The sequence below is a fragment of the Oncorhynchus nerka genome, linkage group LG5 (genome assembly GCF_034236695.1).
Source record: "Oncorhynchus nerka isolate Pitt River linkage group LG5, Oner_Uvic_2.0, whole genome shotgun sequence".
Classification (NCBI taxonomy): domain Eukaryota; kingdom Metazoa; phylum Chordata; class Actinopteri; order Salmoniformes; family Salmonidae; genus Oncorhynchus; species Oncorhynchus nerka.
Window position 1 is genome coordinate 55,754,514 of NC_088400.1, and position 19,452 is coordinate 55,773,965.

The 19,452-nt window shown below is 43.9% G+C and overlaps 1 protein-coding gene across 1 annotated transcript in view; it reads left to right on the top strand.

Annotated features, from left to right (window-relative positions):
- The first annotated feature begins 5,381 nt into the window (after nucleotides 1-5,381).
- LOC115129676 (double-stranded RNA-specific editase 1-like) overlaps nucleotides 5,382-19,452 on the top strand; it is a 64,146-nt gene continuing 50,075 nt past the window's right edge. The window contains exons 1-2 of the mRNA XM_029660286.2: nucleotides 5,382-5,560; nucleotides 16,949-17,035. The gene's annotated coding sequence lies outside the window, so the exon portion shown is untranslated. The remainder of the gene's footprint in view (nucleotides 5,561-16,948; nucleotides 17,036-19,452) is intronic.

Below are 19,452 nucleotides of genomic sequence, written 5' to 3' on the forward strand. Positions count from 1 at the left end.
TGTATGTGTCACGTCGTGATATTGATGAATATGAATTTAGATCAGATTGGAAGTCATGTTCTGAATTCATTATATTCAAACTGTGATCTGTAATCCCAAGGCCTGAGGCTCAGAACAGCAGCATATCCATGGAAACCAACCCGTCATAAGTAGCAACGGCGGTGTGCTACGCAGGTCCAGAAATAGAAAGGAAACATCTTCAGCCTAGAACTGATGATAAACATGGACGTAGATGGACACTTCAGACTGTTAGAGCCACAGAGGTTACATCCCAAATGGCCCTCTATTCACCATTGCGCTACTTTGGGCCCAGGTCAAGAAGAATAGTGCATTATAGTGAATGGGATGCCATTTGGGATACATCCAGAGGCTACGGAGAAGATTAAGAGGGAACGAAGAAAGAGATCAGAGATGGGGGGGTGGGCCTAGAGGTTCATTGCCCATTCAGGCACCAATCTGATTATGTTTGAGAGAAGAAGAAATAGCCAATTAATAGAAGGTATGTTTATTGCTGGCACAGGCCATTAGCATCCATTAGTAATGCATGATATGATTGGATGAATATCTATAGACAATAGTGCTGGGTGAGTCCTAATCAGAGTTGTGTAGCCGATACATGCTTAGTACTCTGCATGTAACAGGGACATTCTGTCCTTCATATCAACACAGGTTGAAGACTGATAGCCAGTGGACCTGCAGTAGATTGATCCTGTGGTCCTCTGGAGCTCAGTTGGTAGAGCATGGCACTTGCAATGCCAGGAAAGTGGGTTTGGTTCCCGAGACCCACCCGTATATAAAATGTATGCACGCATGACTCTGTCTCTGGATAAAAGCGTCTGATAAATAGCCTCTATCATTATGATCTGTTGGAGGGAGTAGGTCTAGGTTACACCATTATGAATCATGTCAGCCTCTATGGCGTTCAATGAAGCATTAATACAGTTTATAGTGCAAATATCAGTCCGCTATTACCCCCCGGTTACAGGCTAATGTTTTAATCATTACAGTGCAGGCAATTGCACTACTATTCAGCACCACCTATCCATCCTGTTTTAATTTCAAATACTGGGCATGACCTTGTAACAAGAAGCAAAGCTGTTCAGTTCCCCACTGCCTATTTCAAAACGATACATGGAATTTGTGCTCTGTATATGTCAGTAGGGTTACACTAGTCTCTTGTAACAGAGGTTCTCGGTGTGAGGTTCGGGTTACTCTTGACAGCTTTGTGAGTGATTGCTCTAGTCTTCCGTCCAGTATAGGGGCTTTAAATGAGCAGTGCTTCCACTGGTACTCTGGGTAGCAGGCTGTTGTTACTGTGATGGACAATGTCAGTGGGAGAGCATAGTGTGTGATATGCTTTTCAACTAAACTGCAAATAATGATCTGTTGCTCTCCACTCTACATGAGTGATGTGTTGTCTTGTCTATTCATTTTCCTGAACACATATCCTTGGGTGGTTTGTAGATGTTTTTCTAGAACCGGGGACATTTTAATGTCTGTCTGTTGTATATTCTGTCTGTTTTGTCTGTATCCGTTCCTCAAGCCCAGCTGCCCTATTTCTCATACATGACCCATACTGTAGTTTTATTGTGCATCTGCAGTACCATCCATGACTGTTTTATTAGGCTCATGTTCTACACAGTCATCTGCTAGTAACCTACTCATTAATGAGGGAATTGTGCTTTATTGAATACAGCACTATGCAGAATTACTCCATCAGCGGTAACTACAGTATTCCCATATCCCCATGTCTTTAGTGGATCTGATGGTTAACTAACTAGAAGTGACTGTTAGCCTCAAATGCTCTGTTGTCGGCTGCAGTCTTCAGGACATTGGGGAGTGACTCACCATACACCAGAGTGCAGCTATTATGTGATTCATACAGGAAGCCAGTGGTGTTGTGTGTGTGTGTGGTTTGAACACATTTTCCTTGCTCATCAGTGTTTTGGCTGGCTGGCTCCTGTGGAACGTCTTCAGGGCTGTTTGCAGACATGACTAGTCGCTAAGTCGTTCTCCCTCCAGGCAGGTGAGGTGAGTCAGTGAATCTTAGACACACACACACTTATTCTGTAGTCTTTATTTATCTGCCCTTTATTTAGTGATTTAATGTAAATATTGAAACATGCAAATCGGCCTACTGCTTTTCGTAACAGGACTCACCGAGTACATTCACTGTTCAGTGCAGCGAAGACCTGTCTATAATGAATGACATAGCAGAGCTAGAAAAGTATCACATTTAAGGTATATTGTGATTGTGGCCTGATCATGTCACGTTTGTCGTATAGAGGAGACCAAGGTGCAGCATGGTAAGCGTACATCTTCTTTAATGAAAGAGAGAACACTGAACAAACTATACAAAACAACAAAACGAACCGTGAAGCTAATATGAAAAGTGCAGAACAAGCAACTAAACATAGAATAAGAACCCACAAACTACCCAAGGAATATGGCTACCTTAATATGGTCCCCAATCAGAGACAACTCTGATTGAGAACCAATCTAGGCAACCATAGACATAAACACCTAGACTACTAAAACCCCTAGACATACAAAAAACCCTAGACAATACAATAACTAAACAAACCACCCTCGTCACACCCTGACCTAACCAAAATAATAAAGAAAACAAAGATAACTAGGGTCAGGGTGTGACAGATGAACTCTATGCGAAGGAGATGTTTTGCTTGATGTAAATGGTGGTCACACCAGATACTGACTGGTTTTCTGATCCATGCCCCAACCTTTTTTTTTTTTAAAGATACACTACCGTTAAAAAGTTTGGGGTCACTTAGAAATGTCCTATTTTTCCATGAAAACATACATGAAATGAGTTGCAAAATTAATAGGAAATATAGTAAAGATGTTGACAAGGTTATAAATAAAGATTTTTAATTGAAATAATAGTGTCCTTCAAACTTAGCTTTCATCAAAGAATCCTCCATTTGCAGCCTTGCAGACCTTTGGCATTCTAGTTGTCAATTTGTTGAGGTAATCTGAAGAGATTTCACACCATGCGTCCTGAAGCACCACCCACAAGTTGGATTGGCTTGATGTGCACTCACGTACCATAAGGTCAAGCTGCTCCCACAACAGCTCAATAGGGTTGAGATCCGGTGACTGTGCTGGCCACTCCATTATAGACAGAATACCAGCTGACTGCTTCTTCCCTAAATATTTCTGCATAGTTTGGAGCTGTGCTTTGGGTCATTGTCCTGTTGTAGGAGGAAATTGGCTCCAATTAAGCGCCGTCCACATGGCGTTGCAAAATGGCCTTCTTCAAGATCCCTTTTACCCTGTTCAAATCTCCCACTTTACCACCACCAAAGCACCGTCCCAGACCATCACATTGCCTCCACCATGCTTGACAAATGGCATCAAGCCCTTTTCCAACATCTTTTCATTTTTTCTGCATCTCAAGAATGTTCTTCTTTGTAATCCGAACACCTCAAACTTAGATTTGTCTGTCCATAACACTTTTTTCCAATCTTCCTCTGTCCAGTGTCTGTGTTCTTTTGCCCATCTTAATCTTTTCTTTTAATTGGCCAGTCTGAGATATGGCTTTTTCTTTACAACTCTGCCTAGAAGACCAGCATCCCGGAGTCGCCTCTTCACAGTTGATGTTGAGACTGGTGTTTTGCTGGTACTTTTTAATGAAGCTGCCAGTTGAGGACTTGTGAGGCATCTGTTTCTCAGACTAGACACTCTACTTGTCCTCTTGCTCAGTTGTGCACCAGGGCCTCCCACTCCTCTTTCTAATCTGGTAGAAATAGCTGGTTAGAGCCAGTTTGCGCTGTCTGTGAAGGGAGTGGTACACAACGTTGTACGAGATCTTCAGTTTCTTGCCAATTTCTCACATTGTATAGCCTTAATTTTACAGAACAAGAATAGAATGACGAGTTTCAGATGAAAGTTCTTTGTTTCTGGCCATTTTGAGCCTGTAATCGAACCCACAAATGCTGATGCTCCAGATACTCAACTAGTCTAAAGAAGGCCGGTTTTATTGCTTCTTTAATCAGGACAACAGTTTTCAGCTGTGCTAACATAGTTGCAAAGGGTTTTCTAATGATCAATTAGCCTTTTAAAATGATAGACTCGGATTAGCTAACACAACGTGCCATTGGAACACAGGAGTGATGGTTGCTGATAATAGGCCTCTGTACGACCTATGTAGATATTCCATAAAATAAATCTGCTGTTTCCAGCTACAATAGTAATTTAAAGCATTAACAATGTCTACACTGTTTTTCTGATCAATTTTATGTTATTTTAATGGACAAAAAAGGGGTTTTCTTTCAAAAACAAGGACATTTCTAAGTGATCCTAAACTTTCTAATGATAGTGTATCTGTGTCCAACAGATGCATATCTGTATTCCCAGTCAAGTGAAATCCATAGATAAGATACATTTTTTATGACTGATTTCCTTTATATGAACTGTAACTCTGTAAAGTCTTTCAAATTGTTACCTCCGTATTTTTGTTCAGTATACAGTCATTTATGCCTGATCTCTTCAAAGATAGTCAATTATTATAAAGACGTGTAGTGTTTCACTTAAATTAAACTGAAATAAATTGAATGTCAAAAACTCTGTTTTATTCAGTGCCACTGTTTAGGAGACTATTGCTTCACAGTACTAAATGTTCCATTCATGAGTGGATGACAGACACAATATTTGGGAGATTATGAGGAGGGAAGGGAATTTTGCCATTTTGCGCATGTGCCTACATGACTGAGAGGATGCCTCACTTAAGAATGATGTTGAACCGTAATTAAGATGAACACAGCCATGGCAATGGAATAAATATTTGTGCCTTGGAAGTTCTTGACATTGAAGGACTTCATACAAAAATTCAGGACGTTGACTATTAACTATTTAACAGTCTGTTACCACTTTTTTTTCCAGACAGGGAATAATGGTCCCAATTAATGAAGCATTCATAAACCCTTTATAACCTTTTATGAGGCTCTTGGCAAATTGGCTCTGATAAACCATTTCATGCCTCAGAATATACATAGGTAATTGTCTATGCTCTTATGAATGCTTTATATATGATGACTTTGCTGATAAATTATTTGTAGTGCATAAAGCCTTTATCAATGATCTATACAGACATTTAATATCAGAATCATTTAAATAGTTACACGTTTGAAAACAGTCAGTGATGAGGATGATTGTGTCCAATCGCCGTGCAATTCACTTGTCAAAGTTCACCAATCTTGTCCAATTTATTCGTATCCACCTATTTTCTCTTATCCAATCCGGACACGCGTCGTCTGACTTGTGTCCAATAAGGAAGCAACAGCATCGCTCCAACATTTCCTTATCCAATGAAGTCGGTGCTTCTCTTAATTTTTATTTCTGGCTGCGTAGATTTTTTTTTTGCCTGCCAAGTTTCGTTGCGGTCCATCACCATTGTTGTGCTCAGTGGTATTCAGCGTAAGCGCGTCTGGACACACATCACCCGTCAAGTGTCTAGTGAGCAGGTTTTGACAGAGGACGAGGGACTGTAGATTGAGCAAGCTGTGTGAGGAACAATTCCTTTCTGGTTGCCCCAGAAACTGTAAGTACCGGCGTCTTATATGATGTATTGCATACGAGATCAGTCATGTTTTATTACATTATCCTACGTAGGCTATAGTTTACCGTCTACATGTCTGTTCAAATAGCCATTCTGGTGAATTGCAGTAGCCTAGGCTACACGCTTTGTTTATATTAATGTCCTTTAATAAATTGCATACCCCCAAAAAAAACCCGTGTGTATTTTGGATTTCACATCGCATGCAGTGTTAATTAAGATAGTTATTCCCATCACGACAGATAGCAACCCCTAGCATCACCATGGTGATCATTAGGCCTATATTCCTAATAAAATAACTGATATTAGGCCTATTAGAAACTTTCAGTCAAATCTCTGTGATCATGGGATGGTTTAATTTTATTTGAAAGGAACCTTGCGACACCTCTTCACCACATAACAGTTCTCTGATACCAGAAGAGGTCACAATTATTAGGCTAAATGGCAATTGCGTTTGTAGTTCGACTTTCCATAAGGGCAGGTGTGGACAAGGGCATACAAGTTGACATGTTCTTAAATAGGCCACAGTGCTGTATACATCCACGACTAGGACATTATGGCAATGTTACTGGGAGAAAAAATATTTTGTCACACATACACCAAATAGGTGCAGTGAAATGTGTTGTTTTACAGGTCAGTCATAGTAGTATGGCACCCCTGGAGCACATTATGTTGATGTGCCTTGCTCAAGGGCACACCGGCAGATGTTTCACCTTGTAGCAATGGGAATTCAAACCAGCGACCTTTCTGTTACTGGCCCAACACTCTCTAACTGCTAGGCTACAAGCCGCCCTGTAGCCTGAAAGCGATTGCTGTCCTTTAGAAAGAATCACTAAACATATGTCAAATGTGTTATTACTAATGTAGGCTATAGCATGTATAACTCTGCTGAATGCCTCTTCTCTTTGGTCCAGGAGTTTTTGTTGTTGATTCAAACACTTTTCTTGTCTGTTATTTAAACGTTTTTTGTTTTTTTCCCATTCCCTATTAAGTTCAATGTTTAGTATATTGAAATGAATCTATTACACTTTCTCCAATTTGCTTTCATCAAAAAACCTGATTGGCTCGTCTTGGGTCGGGTTTAAAGTAGGAAATGAAGACATTACATACGGTAAATAGTTTCATAACGCCACACTCCAAACAAAGCACCAGTGGACAAAAATGTGTGTGTTCTCAATCAGTCAACCTATTGGCCTTTTGATGGTTAGTGGTTAATGCCTAGGGCTCCAAACATCCTCAATTGACTTATTTGGTGTTTCAATGTGTTACCAAGGTCAGTGCTCTATGCAAACTTTGTGCGTTTTATAAACCTGGTTTGAGTCTCTGATTGTTGTTGTGTAGACTTGTTAGATAGCTTTTATTCTTGCTTTTGTTAAATTGCGTCTTTGATTCTTTATCGTTTCAGTAATGAGATGTATCTTTGTTTGTTTTACGTCCATAGACCTTTTATGAGGTTTTCACTTTGAGCGTAAATATGATCTTTTGATGAATAGAACTGAGATCACAGATCACTGGAAACAATGCCATCAAAGATGTTTGTGATAAAATATATTTTAAAAAAAATGTTAATTGATCAAATTTTTTAATTTATTCATCTTGGTTTATTGTAGATTGAAGTTGTATTTCATTTTATATATTTTCTTTTGATGGGGAGTAATGCTGAGACCAAGGTCTCTTTTACAGATGAGCCCTCTATACACATCAATATACACATCAATATACACATCCATATTAACATCAATGCACGAAAAGCAAAACACAAATCATAGAAAACAAACAAATTCTTAATTAAAAAGGCCCACAATCAGCCTTTTGAATTACACTAGAGGCACAAATTCATAACAATTTTGAGAGACTTGGAGATTTGAACGTTTGAATATATATATATATATATATATATTAGAGAATATAGACTACCTATTGTAGTTTGAAAACATGTTTTGAAAAGTGCTCAAGCTCTCCACCGATAGGCACAGACATGGCCAGCTAAAAGTCCCCTCCACCTACATTCGAGAGGCCTTTTCTATGATCCTATAAGCCCCTTCAAAGCAGACTAGTGGCAACAAATGAGTGATTTTAGAGGAGAAGGATTCTTTGGACAAGTAGGGATTAGGGGAGGGGAGAGTGTAGTCAGAACTAGAGGTTATGGATTTGAGGGGAACTTGTTGTGAAGCCTCTCCATCAGTTAATGTGTCTCTCTGACCTTTAACCTCCATAGTAAGCCATTTCTAGTCCTCATCATTATTATGAGACTATCCCCAATATGGGGACCTGCTACTGTGCTGTATAAAACCGTTTTATGGAACAGAAATGGAGGAGAAATGATTATTCACGTTGCTGGACAATTGTGCGATTGTTAGGGAGACAACGATACATTTGTCATGTATGGTGTTATTTGTTGACGCCCCGATAATGCAGAACACATGTAGGTATTTACAGCTTATAGACCCCGGCTTTTATACAGTAAATTCATTAAGTCTCCATTAGTGCTGGGAATACCCAGGGACCCCACGATACGATATTATCACGATATTCACAGTATGTGCCGATAAGATATGTATCGCAACTCTCACTATTCTCACAATTCTACGTGTTGTAATTTGATTGCGATTTGATGCTCCAAACATATTGCTCACCATAAGTCTGCTGCAGTGGGACAAGAGAGAGAGCCATGAGAAAATGTGTTTTGATCAGTCATGGAAATAAAAGTCCTGAAAACAAATGGGCTCTCTATTATGAAAGAAGAAGGGGAACAAGCTACGCTGGAGTTTTGGTGCAGGTGCAGCAAACTAGCGCAAAAAATGACATTAAGGTATTGTCAAAACGATAAGATACATCATCAAAAAGAATACCCCCCCCCCCACACACACACACACACATCACTAGTCCCCATTAACTGATTATAATCCACTGCAGCATTTGTAATTCTCTGGGCGTAATGTAGATTTCCTCTTTATGTCCTCGCATGATCTCCTCTCATGTCAAATGGATAAAGGCTGTGTTGTGTGCCGGCGAAAAAACACAACTACTGGTCAAATGGCTGAAGCATTGCGTGAGGACATGGAGTGATAACAGGGTGTGTTTTTCATGCGGTCCTTGGGACCATTTTGCTGAAGTCATTGATGTATTTGTAGCTGTCGAGAGTGAGGCGACTTGGGGCTTTTTTATTTAGGCAAGTCAGCTCATTGTAACCTTTCAACAGTCTTGCTGATTTGAGGGTGAGGCCAGGCATGGCAGACACACGTTAATGGACGGACACGCACTGGCACACGCGCACACACACACACACACACACACACACACACACACACACACACACAGCAGCGAGCAGTAAAATGTGATGAAGAAGAAAAGCCGTGTTGTTTTCCACCCTGTCACTCGTTGTGACATTTAAATGGCAGGAAATGATTTGTGAGAACAGAACAGTGAATCCTTTGTAATTCCTGATAAGAGCTGGGGTTTTGTGCGAAGGAAAATACTTGGATCCATTTTTTTGGGGGGGGGGGGGGGGGGGATCTAGGCCAAGGGCTACGACTATGAATTTCAACGTGGTCATGTTTCTCAGCATCAGGCCACAGTGTTGTAGGCTTCTTCCAATCATTTCTCATTGTGTTTTGGAGGGATTTAAGGCAACATTAACTCTTTCATTGTTGTACACTGTTAATAATTTAATATGTCATACTACTAGAATCAGGGTGACTTGTTTTCTCTCCATTTGATTGTAATTGGGGATTTGTGTTTGTGGGTGGGTGTGAGTTAGTGTTGGTGACAACAACAGATCTGTTGTAAAGGAATCAATTTAAGCCTCATGAAGATTAGTGTCGCTTGTTAGCATATTAGCCTGTCTGCCTTGTTTTACAGTCGTAATATTGTACAAATAGAGTTGCTTATCTGCAGAGCTGTACTGTGCGGTTCTACAGCATGGCTCACTGCCTCTTTCTATAACGAATCAAATGTCCCTCCCTCCATTATACCGTCTTGCCAATTCAATTTAAGGGCTTTATTGGCATGGGAAGCAAATGTCTTCATTGCCAAAGCAAGTGAAATAGATAATAAAACATTAACTGTAAACATTACACTTACAAATGTTCCAAAAGAATAAAGACGTTTCAAATGTCATATTATGTATACATACAGTTTGTAATGCAAATAGTTAAAGTACAAAAGGCTCTTCACTTGAGAGCCAGGTCTGCCTTCGGCAGCCTTTCTCAATAGCAAGGCTATGCTCGCTGAGTCTGGACATAGTCAAAGATTTCCTTAATTTTGGGTCAGTCACAGTGGTCAGGTATTCTGCCACAGTGTACTCTCTGTTTAGGGCCAAATAGCATTCTAGTTTGCTCTGGTTTTTTGTAAATTCTTTCCAATTTGTCAAGTAATTTTATTTTTGTTTTCTCATGATTGGGTTGGGTCTAAATGTGTTGCTGTCCTGGGGCTTTGTGGGGTCTATCTGTGTTTGTGAACAGAGCCCCAGGACCAGCTTGCTCAGGGGGCTCTTCTCCAGGTTAATTTCTCCATCTATCCCCCTCCCCCCTCTCTCTCTCCTTCTCTGTCTGTCTCTCACTACTCCCCCTCTCATCCTCTCTCTCTAGCTATCTATCCCCCCTCTCTCTCTCCTCCTCTGTCTGTCTCGCTCTACTCCCCCTCTCCTCCTCTCTCTCTAGCTATCTATCCCCCTCTCTCTCTCCTCCTCTGTCTGTCTCGCTCTACTCCCCCCTCCTCCTCTCTCTCTAGCTATCTATCCCCCTCTCTCTCTCCTCCTCTGTCTGTCTCTCACTACTCCCCCTCTCCTCCTCTCTCTCTAGCTATCTATCCCCCTCTCTCTCTCCTCCTCTGTCTGTCTCGCTCTACTCCAGCTCTCCTCCTCTCTCTCTAGCTATCTATCCCCCTCTCTCTCTCCTCCTCTGTCTGTCTCGCTCTACTCCCCTCTCCTCCTCTCTCTCTAGCTATCTATCCCCCCTCTCTCTCTCCTCCTCTGTCTGTCTCGCTCTACTCCTCCTCTCCTCCTCTCTCTCTAGCTATCTATCCCCCTCTCTCTCCTCCTCTGTCTGTCTCTCACTACTCCCCCTCTCCTCCTCTCTCTCTAGCTATCTATCCCCCTCTCTCTCTCCTCCTCTGTCTGTCTCGCTCTACTCCCCCTCTCCTCTCTCTCTCTAGCTATCTATCCCCCTCTCTCTCTCTCCTCCTCTGTCTGTCTCGCTCTACTCCCCCTCTCCTCCTCTCTCTCTAGCTATCTATCCCCCCTCTCTCTCTCCTCCTCTGTCTGTCTCGCTCTACTCCCCTCTCCTCCTCTCTCTCTAGCTATCTATCCCCCCTCTCTCTCCTCCTCTGTCTGTCTCTCACTACTCCCCTCTCCTCCTCTCTCTCTAGCTATCTATCCCCCCCTCTCCCTCTCCTCCTCTGTCTGTCTCGCTCTACTCCCCCTCTCCTCTCTCTCTCTAGCTATCTATCTCCCTCTCTCTCTCTCCTCCTCTGTCTGTCTCGCTCTACTCCCCCTCTCCTCCTCTCTCTCTAGCTATCTATCCCCCTCTCTCTCTCCTCCTCTGTCTGTCTCGCTCTACTCCCCCTCTCCTCCTCTCTCTCTAGCTATCTACCCCCTCTCCCCTCCCCCTCTCTCTCTCTCTCTCTCTCTCTCTCTCTCTCTCTCTCTCTCTCTCTCTCTCTCTCTCTCTCTCTCTCTCTCTCTAGCTAGCTATGTAGGGGCAGCAGGTAGCCTAGTGGTTAGAGTGTTGGGCCAGTAACACAAAATGTTGCTGGATCAAATCCCTGAGCTGATAAGGTAAAGAATATGTTGTTCTGCTCCTGAACAAGGTAGTTAACCCACTGGTCCCCAGTAGGCCGTCATTGTAAATAAGAATTTGTTCTATCCTAAATCTATCCTCTCTCTTTCTCTATCTCTCTATCTCTATCCTCCAAGCTCTCTCTCTTTATCTGTCCTCCTCTCCTTTTTCTCCGATAAACACCATCACTTGCCACTGCAAAGAGAGAATGCCATCACTTCACTTATTAAAAGTGATAGTGGCCACTTTGTTCTATTGCTATCTGTGGAATATCTATGATCGTATATGGCTGCCATGTTAACAGGTTATGAGAGGAAGGTACACCAACATTGATGGCTAAACGAATGGCAAATAAGATTTATTTGACAGATGCCCATTGTGTGACATTTTAGTAGAGTTTTTCTAAAATGACCAACTGGCTAGTCTAACAATGTATCATCAGTGCTGTGGACGGTGGACAGAGCTTGAGACGGGGTGATCATATAACCCTCTCAGGACAGGAGCAGTGTAGACCTCCCAACCTCTTGCCCTTCACCAGAAAGTTTCTCCCCACTGCAGCAAAGAAAAGAGCGGTGCTTTTGTCCCTTCCCAGCCCTTGGACTCTCAGCCTTGTCGTCAACATAACACAGCCTCTCACTATTATCCCTCCCTGAGCTTCTGTCCAGTGTCCTCTCTCACCTTTCTAGTTTAACTCAAGTCCCTCTTCACATACATGTAGGCCTAGCTAGGGGTTCTAGCTACGGGTACTAGCTACGGGTACTAGCTACGGGTACTAGCTACAGGTACTAGCTATGGGTACTAGCTACGGGTACTGGCTACGGGTACTAGCTACGGGTACTGGCTATGGGTACTGGCTATGGGTACTAGCTACGGGTACTAGCTACGGGTACTAGCTATGGGTACTAGCTATGGGTACTGGCTACTGGTACTAGCTACGGGTACTGGCTACGGGTACTGGCTACGGGTACTAGCTACGGGTACTGGCTATGGGTACTAGCTACAGGTACTAGCTATGGGTACTAGCTACAGGTACTAGCTATGGGTACTAGCTACGGGTACTGGCTACAGGTACTAGCTATGGGTACTAGCTACGGGTACTGGCTATGGGTACTAGCTATGGGTACTGGCTATGGGTACTAGCTACAGGTACTAGCTATGGGTACTAGCTACAGGTACTAGCTATGGGTACTAGCTATGGGTACTAGCTACGGGTACTAGCTATGGGTACTAGCTACAGGTACTAGCTATGGGTACTAGCTACGGGTACTAGCTATGGGTACTAGCTACAGGTACTAGCTATGGGTACTAGCTACGGGTGCTCAATGGGCAAAATGTTTCGAATTAAATGTTATTGGTCACGCACATATTTAGCAGATATTATTGCTGGTGTAGTGAAATGCTTCTTTTTTTTTCATACCGTCTAGATTACTGAAAGGCTAAATTAAACCAATATGCAAATATTCCTGTTTGTATTATTCAGTTTATATTCCAAACAAACTGCTTCACTATTCCGGTACCCTTGACTTCATTAACTTGCTAATAGGGAGCGAGGGCTCTTCTCTATTTGAGGCAATCACACAGAGGAACGACGCAGGCACAGAGCTACGGACTGACTGACTGACTGACTGACTGACTGACAGCTGAGTTGATCCAGTAATTCTCTGCCAGGCTACACAGCTCGTGGGTCATTTTAAAAAGACGTTGAATTTCAAGTAACCTTGAAAATATTCTACCAGAAATGACTGAAAAACACTTCGATCCACAAGGGCGATTTGATCGTTATGTGAGTGATCGTTATGTGAGTGATGATTATGTGAGTGATGATTATGTGAGTGATGATTATGTGAGTGATCGTTATGTGAGTGATGATTATGTGAGTGCCTGGTGAAAAAAAAGTTTAATAATAGAAGTCACTGTGTAGTACGTTGTTGTCCACTGTTCTCCTCTTGGTTGAAGACTGGAGTTACTGCCGACAGTCACCAGCTCGCTTGGGTTTCGGAGGCCTTTCTCCGAAGACCGGCTGTGGTCCCACTCTTCCCTCCCGCTCTCTCTCTCTCTCTCCATTCTGCCTTCATCTCTCTCCAACACTCGAATCAACCCGGGGAACAAAGGACCCTGGTTCATTACTAGACTCCTAAATGTTATCCTTGCCTGCTGGAGATGCTTGGCCCAGAGCCAAGAAACCACAGGATGCCTTTAATGCTGTTTCAATAGACAGAATCCCCCTGTACCTCTCATTTGACCACTGCGGTTATTACCAAACCAGCACCTGCTACAGACAACAAATAGCATGATGTCAGTACGTCGTCACAGTCGTTTAGTGGGCGAACATAAGGCTCGACGTTATTCCTTTCACGCCGTTGTCGTTTTTGTCTTGGGGGGGGGGGGGGGGGACTAATATGTTCCGTTTCGACATCATGCATGCATAATCTGACCACCTTCACGTAATGAGACAAGCAAATGAGTGTCCTGCGTCACCTCTTCCCTCCTCCCCACCTGTAACACGGAGCCGGTGCTGCTCACTTCCTGTCTGTCCCCCTGTGTTATTGTTCTAACACAGGGGTCGTGCCCGCGTCGGTAATATGGTGCTGTGGTCCGTTAATGATTCATAACCGGTCTCTTTAATAGAGATAGTGAACAGGCCGGAAGAGTGTGTGTGTGTGCGCGTGTGTGTGGCCAGGAGGCCAGGAGACACGGTGCTCTTAAAACAGATCCTCCACACACCGCTCAGATCAACACGGTGTGATTCCCTAGCATCTCAGCAGGTGTTTTCCTCACACTGTCTGTGTATGTGCGTGCATGCCATTGGGTTTGTTTGTGATGGGAGTGGGAATAAGAATAAACAATGGAAGACATGCATGTGCAAATTCCTGCTATCTGTATACTGTATATCATATGTGGTGTAAAGCCGTTAATAAATTATCCTCAGTATGGTCTCCCTATAATTCAGTCTCAGCATTCTGGTCTGGCCCCTCTCCCTCTCCCTCTCTCTGTCTCTCTCTCTCTTTCTTTTTCTATTTCTCGCTCTCTTTCTCTCTCTCTTTTTCTATTTCTCACTCTCTTTCTCTCTCCCTTCCTCTCTCTCCTGTCTCCATCCCTATCCTCTCTCTCTCTCTCTCTCTCTCTCTCTCTCTCTCTCTCTCTTTCTCTCTCCCTTCCTCTCTCTCTCCTGTCTCTCTCTCTCTCTCTACCTCTCCTTAGCGCTGACTGAGAAGATTAAGTATTATAGGCTAGCCCAGCCGGATCCTCTGTGACACGGGGAGAGCGATGGCCTCCTGTTCTGTACAGATCCCTCACAGCTGCCCCTGCACTTGTAGCCATTCAGCCTCAATGAATTATATATTATGTTGGGCTCGTATTAATAAGGCCTTTGAGTCTGTGGCAGGCAGCTTGTCTGGCCCCCCTGTTTCAAACAGACAGTGTATGGTATCAGAGGACATGTTGGTTGATGTTTCCCCATTACAGGGAGATGAATGGCTGATAAGACACCTCTGTCTACACTCTTTGAAAAAAGGGTTCCAAAAGGGTTCTTCGGCTGTCCCCGTAGGATAACCATTTTTGTTTCCAGGGAGAACCCTTTTTGGTTCCAGGTAGAACCCTTTTGGGTTCCACGTAGAACCCTCCGTTCAAAGGGTCCAACATGGAACCTAAAAGGGTTCTACCTGGAACCAAAAGAGTTCTTCAAAATGGTTCTCCTATGAGGTCAGCCGAAGAACCCTTTTAGGTTCCAGATAGCACCTTTTGTTCTAAGTGTGAACCTCTGAGACTGGTTCCGCTTGAGGTTTCTTCCTTCTAGGGAGTTCTTCCTTGCCTGCCGGTGTGCTAGTGCAGGGCTACATCCATCATGCTCAAATAGAGAGCGGTGCAGAGATGTAGGTCACTGTGACCAGGACTGTACCGTGGGACTGGTGCAGTGTCGTCACCGCTGCAGGTCAGGTGCAGTGCAGTGCAGAGCAGAGCCAGGTCAGGTTGAGTGCTCAGCTGGCGGTGCCGTTTCCTGGGAGGGAATCAGCCAGGATACCCCATACCTCCACCATATATCCACAGAGGGTGAATGACTGACACAGTAGCACTATCCGAAAAGTTAGGCAACACCCTCTCATTTGGCAACCGACGCAGTAGATATAATAAACAACAATCAACGGTTGGACAGCGAAGCTGCCGTCATCAGGGTTTCATCACGGTCACATTACCAGCCAGATATGTCTCTGATTGGGCTTGCTGCTCAACAAGGTAGAACGTCGGTCTTTTGTTTGCCGCTAGTCTGACCCGTCAGTGCTGTACCGGTGCCGGGCATCACGTCGGCAAAGAGAGTAGTAAGACCCATTGGACTTGGTGATTGTGTGTCTGTCTTTGTGGTTGCTGTTATGTCCATCAAATCCTAATCTGGTCCTGGAAGCCAGTTCCACTGCTTTTTTCCCATTCTTCCCCTCTAATCGGGGACTCATTTAGACCTGGGACACCAGGTTCAGTGCAATTTCATTATCAGGTAGAACAGAAAACCGCTTTTATTTGTCTCAAAAGGGTCCGCGTTGTCTTTTGAGGCAGGCGAGAATAAGCTACGAGGGAAGCATCATGTCTGATTCTCTGTAAAAACGCTCGTGGTTTCTTGCATCAAACAGCACAACAATATTTTCAGTCACTTCCTTGTCTGAAGGACAAGTGGATAAACAGGTTCATGTCAAGCCCTCCATGTTTTTTTCTTTTCTTCAAACGTCTCATGGAATGTAAGGCCTACATTGAACACCACACATTGGCTGCTACTGTAGGCTGAATGATAGAACAGCTATTTCCAAGTTATGGGAAGAATTGTCTCCATTGTTTTTGATGGTAGGCCACTCTGGTAGGCCTATATTAGGATCAGATAGCCACAGTAGCCAACTTGGCCACTGTCAAAACTGTGACTTAAAAGCGGGTATAGCCTCAGTGTTCACGGTAAGCACACACTGGAATTTGCACAGAATTTTCACAACGTTCAAGTTTGAGCTCAGTAGACCTGAAATATGCTCGGTGCTGAAGAAATTTAGAGGGAACATTGACATGAGAGTGTCAATCCTGTCTAAAGTGGTTATTTTAGTCCCACTCTGCAGACCTGCACTCTCCCTAGTCCCTCCCTTGAGGGGGATGTGAAGTGGCCAGCAGAGTTATCAGAGTATTAGCCTGGCACTATTCTCTCATTACCATGCCCTACTTTACCAATCTGTATTAAAACCCTCTTTGACAAACTGAGCTGAGTGAGCCTGGCCACCATGCTTAAGGGCATTACAGGCGACGGAGGTTCTACCCAGCAACCCCATTGTTCTCTGAGTTCTCATACAGATGTAGGATCTTAATTTGATCCCTCTTTTGTTGCTGAGAATTTTCCTGCAGCAGGAAATGCAAACTTGCCCTAACAATTTTTTTTATAAACCCCTACAATAAATGTCAATTTGCTATAATTCACATAATAATTCACATTTCCTGTTGCTGCAGGATTCGTTTCCCTTCTGTAGCAAACTGGCTCAAATTAAGATCCTACATTTGTATAGGTCCGAGGCTCTAGTTTAGCTGGCTACTAACGCCGTTAACTTAACATTGCTGTGTTGCTCTTTTACAGGGATGAACTGAACTGGCAGAACAGTGAGTAAACTGATTGATGACCCTTGACCCTGATCTACTTCCTGCTTGTCTTCTCCAATATACTGTGAGTAGCTAAGATATCATCTGTGGCTTTATGAAAGCTTTTCAGAACATAAAAATCTAATTCATAACCGACAGTTATTATCTCTGGTTCAGACTGTGAGAGTAAGATACTGCAGCAGTAAGATAGAACGGTGGTTGCTTGGAGCTGCTTAGTTCTAGTTAAATGTCTGTGGCAAATGCATACATTTCAGAATGGAGTTCTGTAATTCCATTGTAATTCAACACTCATTGAATAATTGTTGAGGATCTGTTGAATGAGATCGCTTTCCTGTGATGAAGTGAAGAAATCCCTGCTTTTTGGTTTATGAGAATGTGCCGTCACACAGGGGTTACTTTGGTGATGGATTATTTAGACAAATCCGTTGTTGTCTTTGCCCCCTTAGACATGGCACATTTGGAAGAGTCTAAATACCCTGTTTCTCAGTGTTTACACCTCTTAGTAAATCTTCGTGGGTGGCTCTGTACCCTCCTATAGCCGTTTATCTGGTACCACTGTGGTTCAGTACCAGGCTGAAGGCACCACGAGGGGCCCCACGCGTGACTAGGGTTCCTCTACTTAGACACAGGGTCCTTGAGGGCTACCAGTGGCCAGAGCAGCCTCGTATCCCGGTCCCCTTAGTCAGACCAGTGGGACTCAGATGAGAGGGGGAATAAGACACATGACGGGGTAGCGTGCAGCGCTGCTCTGCCCTGTTGGAGAATGCTAGACTCGCTGAGTCAAACCCCCCCGTGTCCCCCTGCCCTCGACCTCCCTGCCCCGATTTGGATGGCGCTGAGTCATTGCGCCGCACCCCTAGCCCTCTGGCGGGAGGAAGGGAAGGAGAAAGGGAGGGAGGGAAGGAGTTTTCGTGTGCGCTGTGTGGCGTTACTCAGTGGTGGCCTGGGTAGAGTCATTATTCTCCACCAACACGCTAACCTGACCGGTCACATTCTTCCGCTGGCTCTGTCCCCCAGCTGAAAACGTTGCAGTACAACAAAGGGACTTAAGCCTAATGACGCGGCTGTGAGTTATGAGTCCTCTGAATGTCATTTCGCGTAAAGCATCTAGTTAAAACTAATAACCGAATTCTATAGTGCAGTAATGTAACTGGAGTTGCTAAGACAGACTGTTTTACAAAAGTAGCAATTTGCTTACTGCACATTTCGGAGTCCCTGACAGTCATCCTCTAAGAGTGTTGATAGCCTTCTTTAACTGTATGAGGCTAGAAATCTGAGCAAGTCAGCAACCATCCATAGCAGGTTTTGCTTCACTGCACGTTTTTCTCCCTTCCTGGTGAGAATTGTGATGAGTGTGAAACACCTCGACAGCCTAAGTGCTGTGCTTAACTGCCTATGAAACGTATTTCATCTTCCGAGGTGTGGATTTTCATTTGAATTAGGTTACTGTCACAATAACTCAAGGCTATTGGGTGTAAGAACAGGAAGTGCCTCAGGCATCCTTGTGTCAAAGCCACTGATTGGCTGACCAATATGACTAATATAGGCCTACACAGTCATTAGTAATAAACTTCTCTGCTGTCTACAATCATTAGTTTATCCTTCTATTCAGGTTGGTTATTGAAAAAAAACTGCTAGCAGGAGCTCAACTGAGCGGTTGGCTTCAGATGCCATCACCCGCTAGTACTTAATGCTGATTGTTAAGGTCCTGACTCAATACAAGCTGTCCGGCGAGAATAGTACGGATGCTTCACAGTTTTATCTTCGTCACCATCACACATACAGTGGCAAGAAAAAGTATGTGACCCCTTTGGAATTACCTGGACTTCTGCATAAATTGGTCCTAAAATTTGATCTGATCTTCATCTAAGTCACAACAATAGACAAACACAGTCTGCTTGAACTGATAAGACACAATCAATTATACATTTTCACGTCTTTATTGAACACACCGTGTAAACATTCACAGTGCAGGGTGGGAAAAGTATGTGAACCCTTGGTTTTAACAACTTTGGCAGCAATAACCTCAACCAGCTCCCGGGTGGCGCAGTGGTTAAGGGCGCTGTACTGCAGCGCCAGCTGTGCCACCAGAGACTCTGGGTTCGCGCCCAGGCTCTGTCGTAACCGGCCGCGACCGGGAGGTCCGTGGGGCGACGCACAATTGGCCCAGCGTCGTTCGGGTTAGGGAGGGGTTTGGCCGGTAGGGATATCCTTGTCTCATCGCGCACCAGCGACTCCTGTGGCGGGCCGAGCGCAGTGCACGCTAACCAAGGTTGCCAGGTGTTTCTTCCGACACATTGGTGTAGCTGGCTTCCGGGTTGGATGCGCGCTGAGTTAAGTGTATCGGAGGACGCATGACTTTCAACCTTCGTCTCTCCCGAGCCCATACGGGAGTTGTAGCGATGAGACAAGATAGTAGCTACTAACAATTGAATACCACGAAATTGGGGAGAAAAAGGGTATAAAAAAATAATAACGTTA